Source organism: Empidonax traillii, unplaced genomic scaffold (genome assembly GCF_003031625.1).
Source record: "Empidonax traillii isolate 1590-97213 ecotype Southwest subspecies unplaced genomic scaffold, ASM303162v1 scaffold1060:size1239554, whole genome shotgun sequence".
Classification (NCBI taxonomy): domain Eukaryota; kingdom Metazoa; phylum Chordata; class Aves; order Passeriformes; family Tyrannidae; genus Empidonax; species Empidonax traillii.
In genome coordinates, this window is record NW_020956253.1 from 1,124,099 (window position 1) to 1,138,573 (window position 14,475).

A 14,475-nucleotide genomic window follows, 5' to 3' on the forward strand; every position below is an offset into this window, starting at 1 on the left:
GGTGAGTACAGCCCTCTGAGAAAATAGCCTGAAATCCTGTTTCCAGTGCGCTTGGAGAGGTTGAAAAAAATAAAGGGATAAAGATGCCTGGTGGGCATTTCATTCAGAGCTCTCCAGAGATTCCTCCCAAGGGTCTTACTTGAAAAGAAGTGTTTCCCCGCAGCCAGCCCTGCAAAGATCACTCAGGGCTCAGGGAATTTTCCTCCTGGCACATCACTATCGATCCCTGCTCTGTCAGCATCAGCTCCAGAGTCCCCACAGGCTTTGGGGAATTCCTTCGATGCCACTCACAGGTGGAAGTGTCGGGATGTCGGGGAAAGATCCAGCTGGGATGAACAGTGCCAACAACACGGGGGAATTGAAACAGCAGGTAATTGGAGGAGGGTTGGAAGCTCATCTGGGCCTGATACCCACCTTGACAACACTATTCCACCCAGAGGAGACCCGTGGAAGGAAGGCAGAAGGGACAGAACTGTTTCCCAGCTGAGAAGCAGCTCCTGTGCTACCACCAGCAGTGGGCCACTGTCACCTAAAGCTCTACACCAGTCTCTGGCTACCTGGGGACACTGGTGTGGGATCCATGGACATGTTATAATTCCTTTGGAGTTTTTGGGAAGACAGGCACTGGCAGGTGGGGCTCAGGTCTGCTAAGAGTAGAGCCTGCAGGAGTTGTCTAGATCTGAGTGCACTGCCCTGAGTTCAAGTGAGGAGCAAACAGCACCAGCCAAAACACTCATTTTCTTCTCTCTGTGCCCCATTCAAATGCTCCGTCAACCAGGGGGGTGCGAGGATGTCACATCCTCAGCGATGGGACAGGGAGGAAGGAGAGGAGAGGCAGCCAGGAAAAAGAGAAGCTGGGGGGAGGAAAGGAGAAGAAAAACAAGTGAAGAAATAGGATGTGAGTCCTGGCTGTGCAACAAGTCATTTGTGAGGCAAATCAGCCTCTGTTGTGTGATAAATGGCCTGAGGCCAGGCTAGAAATGCTTATTGAGGGAGTCCTGGGAGAGGTGTGATGGAAGCACTAGGGACAAGGACTGCCTGGAGAACTTAAAAGGAAAAGACAGGTTTGATTTAGGACGCTGATTCGAGGGAGCACTCGGATTAGAGGTGAGCTCTGGTATGAGGCTGTGAGAGCCGAGCAGAGGAGCCGCCCATCAAGTGCCAGGCAGGGAGTGAGAGATTAACAACGTCTGACCCGCTGAGCAGAGGATGTCAGAACGAGAGCCTGCAGCCAGGAGACGAGGGGTTCAGAGAACAGCCACTGGGGCAGGCGAGGAGCACGACCAGGCTCCAGGCGAGGGGCTGCTGCTCCTGGAAATGCTGTCAGTGAAGGGCTCGGCAGTGCTGTGCAGTGGCTGGCAGGGAACGCTGGAGGGAGTGTGGGCAAAGGAGACAGCAGATGGAAATTCAGATAATTTTCCTTCTATTCCAGGAGCACAGTGTGTTTTCATTATTATTATTGTTGCTTTTGTCGTTATTTCGTCAGTCTGGGCTTTATGGGATCAGAGAACCACAGAGTCATAGAATGATTTGGGTTGGAAGGACCTTAAAGATCATCTCATTCCAACCCCTTGCCATGGGCAGGGACACCTTCCAGTATCCCAGGTTGCTCCAAGCTCTGTCCAACCTGTCCTTAATCTCACCTTGATGTAGGTGAGGTGGTAACAAGCCCATAATACGAAGCACTGTCAGAACACCAAAGGATTTGCATGTTTCTTGCCTTCGATCTTCCCCAAAATCCTGATGGAATATTCAGCTCCATTTAATAGTGCAGGTTCAGGGGTAGGAAGAGGGGGCTGACGTGTCCACTTTGTAACTTAGGAAAAGCTCAGCCTGGAAATTTTGTGAAATGTCACGAAACAGCCTTTGAATCACTAATGAATCTGGTGGGAGAGAGAGGAGAGTGGTGGAGTCAGGAAACCATGGATGAGTTACCTGTCTCCAGTCCCTGGGAGAACCCCGCAGAAGTTTTTACATAACCGGTTCAATATTTGGCTACTGGAGGATAACAGAGTGGTGAAAACCCACCTAAATGACTCACTGGGAACAATTCACCACAAACCAACCCAATTTTTTGTCTCTGCTCATGAAGGTGGCTCTGGTGACTAAGGGAGCAAGACTTCATCCAGCCAACAGCTGCGTGGGGAAAGTGGCAGAAGGCACTAACACTGAGAAGTAAATAAAACAGGAGGAAGGAATAAAGCTAGAAAATAGCAAATGAAATGAGAACCTATAGTAAAAAAAAAAAAAAAAAAATGGTTCAAAAGGACAAATTTCTTTCTGGACCACATTGCCTGTGATGGAAGAGGGTGATTTCTTCCAGTCTTAGAGGTGGAAAAGCCATGGGTGTGATTCCATGTCCATATCTGGCCACTGCACTTAAGGAAACCAGGGAGGAAACAGATATGGAGCAGAGTGGAGAGGAAGGGACACAACCAGATGATTAGGAGACAGTCTGAGGGAGAGTTTGGAGGAACTGAACTTGTGTGGTCTAGAAATGAAAAGCCGACAGGAACTCCAGTGCAGGCTGCCAGGGATGAGGGCAGGCAGTTGGTTTCCTTGTCCACTACCACCTGGAAAAGCAGAAATCAACATAATTTCCTGGAAAAGCAGAGATCAACATAATTTAGCTTGCTGGAGAACATGCAGGGTCCCAGAACACCTGGGACTGGCTGATGGGTTGTGGGGATTGTCTGTTTTGATGGTCGAATTTATCATAGATGGGCTGTTTGAGCTGACCAAAAACATGGGGATAGGAGATAGGTGGCTTTCCAAAGGCTCTTCCAGTTCATCCAGTTCTTCATGTCTTATCACTTTATGGATCAATTTAGGAAACCCTCTGAGAAGGCATCTTCCCTCAGGTCTGACAGAACCAACCCTGTGGTATTTATTCCTCTGTAAAGTGTGGAATAACGCTGCAAATTAAAGTGTCCCATTTAATCCCATGAAACACTCACTTGCTTTGCTCAAATTGAGATGGGAGAGAGGAAAAAAAAAAAAAAAAGTAAAGGATTTCCTGCAGATGCTGGTTCAGCTTTAAAAATTAATCCCCTTCCACCATCGTTGTGTTCTTTTCCTGAGAAGCAACCGGGCAGCAAATTTTCATGGACACAAGACATTTTTTGACGAGCAGGTTCAAGTGTTATTTACCACACATCTGAGATAAGAAGAAAATGGCACTTTTGGAGATACAGGAATCACTCCTCTAGTCACAAAGCAAGAAAAAAAAGTAGTTGAGCAGCACAAATGGGCAACAGGACCCACAAAAAATTTCAGGAAGACATTGAAATTAAACAAAACATTCCTGCCCCAGATACCAAATATTTTTTGGATTTGCAAATGGTTGCAAGGAAAGTTGATTGCTCTCCACAAGGAGGAAATGCCAGGCCCAGCAGAGCGTGTTTGATATATTATTCATAAGAAATTATATGCTGAAGACTCATCAGAATTAGCAGCAGCAAACACAGGTCAGCAGTGAAAAAAGCAAATAAACCTGCAATGGGTTTGAAACTGTTTTAATGCCTCCAGTTTAGAGCCCAGTTTATTCATTAGCCCTAGTTGTCTGGGACATTCTTATGGCAGGATCGAGGTTACTTCTGAAGATTTCAAACCAACATTGCCCACAGTCTCAGCAGGGTTCAGCTTTGTAAACACAGCAAATTAGATTTAGGGCTTTTGAACAGAAATAAAAAGGGAAACCTACAAGGACATTGCTCACTTTTCAAAGTGTAGCTGCACTTTCAAGGCTGACCCAGTACTGTCATTTCGGGGCTGTTTGAGCAACCACTGGAAAATAAAAGAGCACTAAAAATAGCCATTACGGGCTCATTAGCTCTTTAATTACACATCGGTTTTCCTTTCTCTCATCTGCACTTGCGACTTTGTCCTGTGATCCCTCCACTGGCATTGACTGGGGAATGCCAGGAGATGCTTTGGGCTGGGGGACACCCCTGTGATTCACTGCCGGTCCCTCTTCCCGTCATTTTCCAGGGACTGGAAGAACAGGATTCCCCTGTGAAGCCCATGGTAAGAAAAGCATCAAGGAATGACAGGCTGAGAGGTTCGGGACTGTTCACCCTGGAGAAGAGAAGGATCCAGGGAGACCTCAGAGCCCCTTCCAGTGCCTAAAGGGACTCCAGGAGAGTTGGAGAGGGACTTGGAATAAGGACCTGAAGGGACAGGACAAGGGGGAATGGCTTCCCAGGTCCAGAGGGCAGGAATAGATGGGATATTAGGGAGAAATCCTTCCCTTTGAGGTCTTGAGGCACTGGCAGGGGTTGCCTGGAGAAGCTGTGTCTGCCCCATCCCTGGAAGTGTCCAAGGCCAGGCTGGACAGGGCTTGGAGCAACCTGGGCTAGTGGAAGGTGTCCCATCCCATGGCAGGGGGTTGGAACTAGATAAGCTTTAAGGTCATTTCCAACCCAAACTGTTGATCCTATGAATCTGTGAATGGAAAATGCAGGGAAAACAGGATGGGAAGTGACAGTAACAGCCTCTGAAGCCTGTGAGGTACATAAATCCAGATGCACTATGGGTCCAGCTAAAGAGATGTCAGTGATTCGTCAGTGTGCCCAGGTGGCCAAGAAGGCCAGTGACACCTGGCTTGTGTCAAAAATAGTGGGACCAGCAGGACCAGGGCAGTGATTATCCCCCCCTGTGCTGGCACTGCTGGGGCACCTCCAGTCCTGAAGGCAGTTCTTGGCCCCTCAGACAAGAAAGCCATTGAGGGGCTGGAGCATGTCCAGGGAAGGGAACGGAGCTGGAGAATGGGCTGGAGCACCAGGAGTGGCTGAGGGAGCTGTGGGGGGGGGCTCAGCCTGGAGAAAAGGAGGCTCAGGGGGGACCTTCTGGCTCTACAACTCCCTGACAGGAGGGGGGAGCTGAGAGTGGGGTCAGGCTCTGCTCCCAGGGAACAAGGAACAGGACCTGACATAATCTCAAGCTGTGCCAAGGGAGGTTCAGGTTGGACATCAGGAAGAATTTCCTCATGGAAAGGGTTGTCAGGCATTGGAAGGGGCTGTCCAAGGTGGTGGTGAAGTCACAATCCCTGGAGGTGTTCAAGGAACTACTGGCACTCAGTGCTCTGGGCTGGGTGTCAAGTTTGGGATCAGGCACAGCTTGGACTCGATGATCTTGGAGGTCTTTTCCAACCTCAGTGATTCTGATTCTGTAAGACCTCTGTGAACCTCCCAGCTCCTTTCTCTTTGCAGGACCTGTCTTCCACCATTCCCTCCCACATCACAACTCCTCTTACAGTCAGACTTGATGATCTTAAAGGTCTCTTCTAACCTAAAAGATTCTATGATTCCTAGAGTCATTATCCCATGCTCCACTGTGGTGCTCCTTGCTGCAGAATCCTGTAGAAGGATACAAGGGCTGGAAAGGGATCAGACATGTGGCTAAAGGGTGACATTAAACACAGTGGGCCAGCTCAAGAAGTCCTTAAAGGCATGATTATGGCAGATATGTAAAACAGAAAGGTCACTCCAGACTCACCATGTCTCTTACCCTTTTCCTACCTATCAGCTCTTGGCCACTGTCTCAGGCCACGTGCTGGGCTAGGTACACCTTCAGTTTAATTTAACATGGTCCTTCCTCTTCTCAAATGTTACTGAGTGGAGGCTCGTGGTGCTTTTTTTTGGAGCTCAAAGACAACAAACCAGTTGGTTTTCACAGCATATTTGGCTGCTTGGGTCCCTGACAGTTCAAACCACCTGCATGTGCTCTGCCACTGCTTTGTGCCTCAGTGGAGTGGCAAAGGCGGATGAACAGCATCTCTGAGCTGCAACAGGACAAATAAAACAAATGATCAGCTCATCTCGTGGCTTCTGAGCGGTCAGAAAACACTCAGTTACACCACCTTGTTCCAGACACGTTTTGAACACTGGAAACTTTTGAATTTCCAGATGCTCCTTGTAAGGCAGGAGCTGAGCTGGAGCTTGTGTTCCCCTCATTGTGGAGTCAATGAGCCAGGGAATGTATCGTGGCCACTCATCCCACAGACACCCTCAAATCCACAGCTAAAGCAGCAGCAGCACTAATAGTGCTTGTAAATACCATTGTCTGCTTAACGTTCTCTGAAGCACTTGGGAAAGTGCTCAGCTCTGAAAGCAAATCCCTTTAATGCAGCATCCAGGTCCCGACTTGTTCTGGGGAGAGAGAGGGATTTACAAACAGGTAAAATGCACATGCACATGTGGTCAGATGGTTTGTTAAGCTTTAGGCAAGGAACTGTAAAAATCAGTTTAATCTATTGAAGTGCAGCTCTGATGAACCCCAGGGTAGTGTTCACCTTCCCAGTGGTACTTGGAAAGAGAGTGTTCCCAGAGGGCAGGGCAACATCAGTGCTGCCCAAACCAGTGCTGCTGAATCATGTCTAACCCCTTCTTCATCTCCACTTGGGAATGCTCAGCTCCCATCCAGGTAACCCACTCAGTGTCCACTTATCCCACCAGCAGGAAATTGCTGCTGGTGTCTCACCTCACGCTGCTTTTCAGCCCAAAGTCCATTTCTTCAATTATTCCTTGCTAGTTTGCTTTCTACTCCCAGTATGCAGTTTGGGGGTGGCCATGTTGACCCTCTCCATGGACCTTCCTACAGAACCAAAGGTTGGGAAAGTCTCCACAAAATTCCCCTGGAATATCTGGTCTAGGTGGAGACAACCACTACCTACCTTGTGCTTGAAGGTGACAGGAGTTCCCTCTGCAGGTGGGGAACAGCACAAAAAGCAGTCAGGTTGAAGACTGAGCTGCAGTTTTCCTCTCCAGAAGTTGTTTGTTCACAGCAAACCAGGGAAAAGTATGAAGAAAAGTGTTAAAAGGGAACTTGGGGGATTGTTGAAGGGGAACAGGGAGTCTGTTTTGTCAGAAGGATGTTCTGGGATGGGTATGAGGAGGAAGAAAATAATTGCTGTGTAAGCAATTTCTTTGCTTGTTTTTTCCCCACCCTGATAGATAAAAGATGGTCTTTTCAGGATTGCTGCTCTTGCCCTGGTGTGGGTTAAAATCCCTTGGAATTCTTCCCTTAGCATTTATTTCTGCCTCACTCATAGAATCATAGAATCATAGAATCATAGAATCATAGAATCATAGAATCATAGAATCATAGAATCATAGAATCATAGAATCATAGAATTAACTGGTTTGGATTTTGGATCCCTTAAATTCCTTTTCAGCTTCTCCCACTGTCCTTAGATCTCCTCAGCCTCATCCCAACATCCTACTGCTCTTCTCTCCCTTCTCCTCCCCATCCCAGCCCCAAGGACCACATTGCCCAAGCACTTGCCTGGTGCTTGTGACCCAGACTTGCCATTATGTGTGGAAAAGTGCAGGAATCATCACTCCTGACACATCTGGGGAGTCAAGAGGGGCAAGATTTTTGCATGTCAGGGCTGATTAAGATTAGGAATCTTTGCATCTCAGGGCTGATTCCTCAAGCCTAAGAGAGCAGTTTGGTAGCTCCCAGCCCACACCACAGCCTCATGGTGCACCAAGGCCATCATCCCTTTGATCCTGGGGTAAGGAAGGAATGGTCCACCCCCCTTCTGCCAGAAGTGTCCTTCTGCCCCTGGTAGGACAGGTGAGGCTGCAGAGGTGCAGAGTGCAGTGCTCAGAAGGGTAAAGGTGTTCACGTGAACTCAGGGCAGTGGTGGGAAAGTTTGTCACGGATGCCATCCCAACAAAAGTCCTCCTGTGGTGGGAAGCAGAGAAAGGTGCCCCACAGTGGCAACCTCAGGCAGGGTAAGTGGAGTCAGAATAAATGCCACCATCTGCAGTGGGTGCCCACGGTCACCTGGATTTCTTCCCAATGCCCCTCCATAACCCACGTGCTCTCTTCTCTGCTGTCCCTTAGGTGTGACAGTGAGGCTGCACATCCTCCCACCCGCTTCTGCTTCCTTTCCCGTTCAGTATCTCCCAGACCTGCCTTCCAATCAAACTTTGGCAGTCTCCTGAAATCCAGATCCTGTCCAGAGCATTTGGGAGGCACAGGAATGTTTGGTTTGAGCTACTGCTCTGTATGAGCTGCCTCTTTTCGTGCTCTTTATTCTTCGACATGCAGTGTAATGCTGGACCTTCACAGCTGTGTAGGGCTCACTCTGGGGTCCTGCCTGCAGCAAACTGGGACAGATCTGGCACAAAAAGTTACTGCCTTTGTGTTGCAAGGAGTTTTTTAAGATGAAGTGTAAAACTTCTGGAGGAAACCACCAAGATTTTGGGATGTTGCTGTACCAGAAGTCTACTTTCCCCATCACCTCCCATGCGTCAAGTATTTGACAACAGATTTGGTACCAAACTGGCAAATTTGAGGGGGAACCTTCCTGGAGTCTGTCTCTACTTGAGTGCTCATTCTGCTATTAAATATGGGGGAGGAGAAACTGCAGGTTCAGATTCCCACTCCTATAAAAATCTTCTCCAAAGGGAAGAGAACAGTGATTTCTCGAGGGGACCAGCTCTGTGCGTCAGTCATGGAGAATAGTATCTGCTTTTCCTGATAACACCCAGAGGCTGTCACCAGAAATCAGCACCCAGAGGGCCTCTGCCATGAGTATCCACCCTCCCTTGTTGTGGGTGTGCTTTGCAATCCAGCAGGCTGGCATGATGGTCTGCACTGTTTATATCTGTAGCAATAAACAGCTCCTGGGTAGGTTTACAAGCACACTCCTGAGTACAATTTTGGACCAGGTTAGCTGGAAATGTCTCTAGTATCCCTTGGACTTGCTGCAGGAGTTAGAACAGACCATTCCCAAATGTTGGTTTGGATGTGACCCCTCCCTTCCTCTGGAATTTGGTAGCGTGGACCTGGCCAGACGATGCCTTAGAGCCCAGGATGGAATCAGCGTTTCAGGCACAAACTGAGGCCAGAAAAACAGACCAGAGAATCCCAGGATCATGGAATGGTTTGGGTTGGAAAGAACCTTAAAGACCATCTAGCCCCACACCCCTGCCATGGGCAGGAACACCTTCCACTAGCCCAGGTTGGTCCAACCTGGCCTTGGACACTTCCAGGGATCCAGGGGCAGCCACAGCTTCTCTGGGCAACCTGTGCCAGGGCCTCACCACCCTCAAGGGAAGAATTTCCATCCAATGTCTAATCTGGATCTCTCCTCTTTTAGTTTAAAACTGTTCCTCCTTGTCCTGTCACTATCTGCCTGCATAAAAAGTCTCTTTCCCTCTGTTTTATAACCCCTCTTTAAGTACTGTAAGGCCACTGTGAGGTCTCTCCAGAGTGTTTCTTCTCCAGGTGAACCCCCCCAGCTCTCCCAGCCTGGCTCCAGAGCAGAGGGGCTCCAGCCCTGGGAGCATCTCCGTGGCCTCCTCTGGACTGGCTGCAGCAGCTCCACATCCCTGTGCTGTTGTTCCCCAGGGCTGGGGGCAGCTCTGCAGGTGGGGTCTCACCTGAGGGGGCAGAGGGGCAGAATTCCCCCTTCCCTGCTGCCCACGCTGTGGAATGAGCCCAGGACACGGGGGGTTTCTGGGCTGGGAGTGCCCATGGACAGGGCATGTCCAGCCTTTCACCCACCAGCACCCAAAGTCCTTCTCCCCAAACTCCTTCTCCCCAGGTCTGACCTCCATGAGTTCTTCCCCCAGGCTGTTCTCATGTCTGGGATTGCCCCAACACAGCACAAACCAGAGGAGCCAAACACAGCTCAGCAACAGCAACCAAGATGTGTCCCTTCATGTGTGTGAGGGGTTCATCCACCACCCTGAGCAGGGATGTAGAGAGGCAGAGGGTGACAAAGAAGATGAATGAAAAAACTCCGGAATTGGAGTTGAATTTGGTGGGGAAGAGAGTCAATCCTTACTCAGGGATTGAGTGAGTGGGGACAAGGAGGGACAGCACAGGTGTCAGACAGTCCCTGTGGGAGTTGCTCACCTGGGGGTCTCAATTCAGGGACCATCCCACTGCCAGAGGCTGCAAACTGCTTCCCTTGGAGTGGGACACATGGGATGGTTGTGCCATTCCCTGTCTGGGGACTCCACAGGGGGTCACATCATCCAGAGCCAGCAGGGGGCAGGTGGATTTCCAGCTGTGTAGTGGTTTCCTCTAACCCTGGACCATCCTTACCCCCAGATCCTCTGCTCTCCCAGGCTACCTCATCCCCCTCTTTGACCCAGTGCTCCTTTGTCTTTTTTTCCTGGAGCATCCTGCTAAAGATACACTCTTGCTCTGGTTTAAAAGAAACTCAAGATCGCCAGGATCTGAAAGATTTCAGATCTGCTTTTGGTTTCATAGGATCAGTGTCCAGGGTGGAGTAGAAAGGAAAGAACAAAAAGACACAGCACACTGTAAACATGTTATTAAAATGAACTGTTTATATTATCTCAGTTGAGTCAATACATTATAATGTATTAAAATGGAAAGGTACAAAATTGAAATAAATACTTTCTGATTCATGTATAAATCTTTTGTCAAGATGACATTTTGTTTGTTTTTTTCTTTTTTTTTCATCAGTACATGTTTCAATAAAACATTTAAAATGACAAAGCATCGTTTAAAATGACAAAGCATTGTTTAAAATATGGTTCATGGAAGAAAAAGGTTGAAATCAAACAACTTTTGGCTTGTTTTGGCATGAGATCTTGACACAATCTGGGTTCCCCAAAACCACGTAAATGGTGGTAAAATATAAATGCTCAAACTTATTTAAAAAAATAAACAGGCTTTACAAAACCCTCTGATCCTTGACTTAGCCACTTTTCTGTATAGTCTGCACTTACGATATATACATTCATTATTGTCCAAGGGAAGACAGCCACTGACGTTCATTTAAAGAGCTTGGTGGAGAGGCTTAACGAACATTAAATAATTAATGCAGCCGACGACAAGTAACACCCTGAAAAAAACTCCTGACAGTGCAAAAAAGAAAACAGCTCAGAAACCGAATGGGACAAGGAAAAGGCGAGTGCACAAGCCCAGATCAGATGCAAAGCTCTAGGCCAGGTCTAACCAAACAGCTGTGGCCAGGATAAGCTGCTTCTCCCAAGGGGTGCCAGGACACACCCAACGCTGATGACACGGGGCGTTGCCCTGCAGCTCCCAGGGCTATTCCTGCTCCCGGGAAAATCACCCCTTGGCTCACAGGAACCTTCTGCAGAGTCTCCTTCCTCGCTGGTGGTGAAGGCAAGAGCTGAGCTGAGCGGGATATCCTGGTGTAAGCCTGGCCTGGGGGAGTGGGGGTGAAGTCCGGACGAGAAATCGTGGAGCGAGTGTGAATGTGGGCTTGGGATCTTTGAGGAGAGGCACTGGGGAATTCCCTGCTGGGCAGTGGGTTTTATCAGGATCGTGGAGCAGGCTGGTTCATGTGCTTTAGTCTCAACGCTGTGCTTATTTCTTTGTCACTGCAGCCTTGGGCTGTCGTGGTCCCTCGAACCTCTACCATGTGCTTATCGTTCCGGGGCAATGGGCAGGGGCTACTTGGGGCAGGTGAGAGAGAATGGGCTTCCCTGGTGGATAATGGGGACTTCTTCCAAATTTCAGTATTCCAGGAGCTTTTAGAGTTTCACTCGAAAGGGGAAAAGAAACGCAGTTACCTTAAGAATAGTAGTAAAAAGAATCTTCATGCAGGTTGTGTTGCTGCCAGCAAGCGAACTTACACAAACCAAGGAGGGCATTTGCTTCGTTTGGTTGGTTTTAAGGCAGTAGAAGACTTTACCACCTCAGAAAGGAAAGGCAGCCCCATCCTGCCTCGGTTGAAGGGCAGGCAGGACTTGAGGTGGTGCTGCCTGTGCTGTTCCTGGTGCTCCACAGGCTGGTGGGGACTAAATCCTCCTGGACGCCTGGTTGTTCCCATCCTGTGAGGAAGGATCTCGTGGCATGAGCTGTTTGCAATGCTCTGGATGCTGCTGCAGGCTCAGGGCTCTCATGATAAAGGGAATCCCCTTGCAAAGTGAGCCCTGTAAGATGGGCTAGAGGGTCAAGGGGTGGGAAGGGTATTCTCTGGGGAAATAGTTTTCTCTCCCTCCACAAAAAGCCAGGGAGTCACAGTTAAAACTCTTTGGGAAATGGCAGCTTTGGGCCTTTTCCTGATGAAAAATACCACATCCTTTGGGAAAGGAATGACTTGATTTGAAGCTCTTGGATTTCTTCTTGGATATTTTCCTTCAGTTGGCGTTTTTTTGAGTTGTTGTTGTTGTTGTTTTTTGTTTTTTGTTTTTTTTTTTTTTTTTTTGGTCATTTCAGAAACAGCTTTTACTTCAAAATGCAGGATAATTTATATTAAAAAAAAAAAAAGAGGATGCAAACAGGGAAAGATCAAAACAATCTCCCTCTGAGAAACCCAAACTGTTTTTGTTGTTATATGCATTGTTTTGCATATTTTTTGTTTCATGTTTGCTGGTAGCCTTGAGGTTTCCACGTGGGTTGGAAGAAATAAATTCACAGAAATCCTTAAGGGATGGAACAGTTCTTTCCTACCCAACTCCCCCATGCAGAAAACTCGCTTCACCTTAACTAAAGCTCTCCCCTCCTCTGTTCCTGAGTTTGTGACTCAGTTTTCAGGGGCAATCAGTGCAGAAGTTCTCTGAGTGCTGGTTTCCAGTAAGAGAGACCCACTCGAAGCTGCTCCAAGAATTTCCATGTACCAGTGTGGGTGAAAGGAGGTAATTTCTCCTACTGTTTTCCCTCCTTTTGCACCTCTTTTTTTCTTTGATTTTTTTTTTTTTACCATTTTTTGTTCTAATCCAATTTTCTTGCAGCTTTCTAAAACCCTCCTCAGCGGAGCTCCTTAGATATCCAGCTTTCCTGAAAGAAATAGCAGAAATTCCAAGCAGAAATTCCTGCACTGGCACAGAATGGTTTTCAGCCTGCTAACCATTCTTTCTGAAAAATAAAAAAACTTGGGATAAAACAGCACCCTCTACTGATTGTGGGGTAGGATGGGATTGTGACAAAGTTTTCCTCTCCTCCAGCACCAGTTGCTGGGATTCACATCCTAAATCCTGTCTGCTAGAGCCCAAATCCATTGACTGAGGTTTGTACAGTCAAGGAGAGTCTGGCTGGGGGTGCTGAATTCCTATCAAAGCTGAGAAATTATTTTAAAGTCACTTTTCCCTGCACATCCTTTCAAAGAGCAACCAGCAAACACCCCCCGGGATGTTGCTGTGGTGCCGTAGGACAGCCCAGGGTGTGGCACAGGAAAGCACTGGCATCTCCCAAGCAGCCAAAATATGCACTTATGATTCTTCAGTGAGATTTTTCAGTGCAAAGGCTGAGTGTTCATGGAGGCAAAGAGATGGATTAGGTGGCTGGTGGTGGCTTGGGACAGTGGGACCACTCCCCGTTGTGCACAGTTGTGTCAATAATTCCACGTGTCTCGGGAATAAGAGCAGAAATTCCTGTACCTGATCTCCTCCACGTTTCATATCCAGCCTTGCCTTTGATGGAAATGCCCCAAACCATCAACCAGATGAAAGGAGTGAATAGAACTCAGAACAGTGTTGAGCTTCTGCCAAGAAAGAGTGTCAAGATGTGCCAAGAAAGAGCTGGTATGGAGGACAACGATGAGCTGATCAGTGCTGGGCATTTCTACCCCACCTTCCAGAGAAGGGTCTCAGCAATCAGAATGAGTCTCACAACCCCCTGAGATAGATCTTATTGTACCTGGGTGGGCAAACAGAGTCACACATAAAGGAGTTAAGAGGAAAAGCTACTGCAAGGATCCAGGGATCCTCGGCGCCTCTTGCTCTGAGGAGCGTTTTCCTTTCTGGAGAAGAAGACATGTGGCTGCTGGAAGGTGGGAGAGGCATCAAATGAGCTCCTGGGACAACAGGTCAACATTCATCTTCCTGTTTGAAGTCCAGGGTTCAGCTTGTTAAAGGTGAGAAAAGGACACTGGGGCAAAACACCAGCGAAAGAGAGAATCCAAAAGAGGTAAGAAACGAAACTGGGATGGAGGCACAAACTACAAAAGGTAGATCCAAATGGACGTTTGTGAGGTCTTCACATGAGCACCCTCAACTGAACATTGAAACTATGATGGACAGACCAAATCCAGTGGCTTCCAATGAACTTTCTACCTCCTCATCTCACAAGAGGGAAAGAGGGGAGGAAGAAAGGCAGATGTAATGGGGGAGAGAGAGAGACTGGGGGAGAAAGAGACTTAAAAAAAGAAAAAGGAAAAAAAAAAGAGAAAGAAGGAAAGAGAGAAATAGAGAGAAGAGAGATAAAGAAGAAGGAAAGAGAGAAAGAGAGAGAAAGAAAGGAAAGAAAGGAAAGAGAGAAAGAAAGAAGAGAAAGAGAGAAAGAGAGAAAGAAAGAAAGAAAGAAAGAAAGAAAGAAAGAAAGAAAGAAAGAAAGAAAGAAAGAAAGAAAGAAAGAAAGAAAGAAAGAAAGAAAGAAAGAAAGAAAAAGAAAGAAAGAAAGAAAGAAAGAAAGAAAAAGAAAGATCTTAAGATAGAGAAAAGGAAGAAAAAAAGGAAGAATAAAGGAAGAGAGAATGAGAAAACAAAAAACCCCACACGTAAAGCCACATAGTTT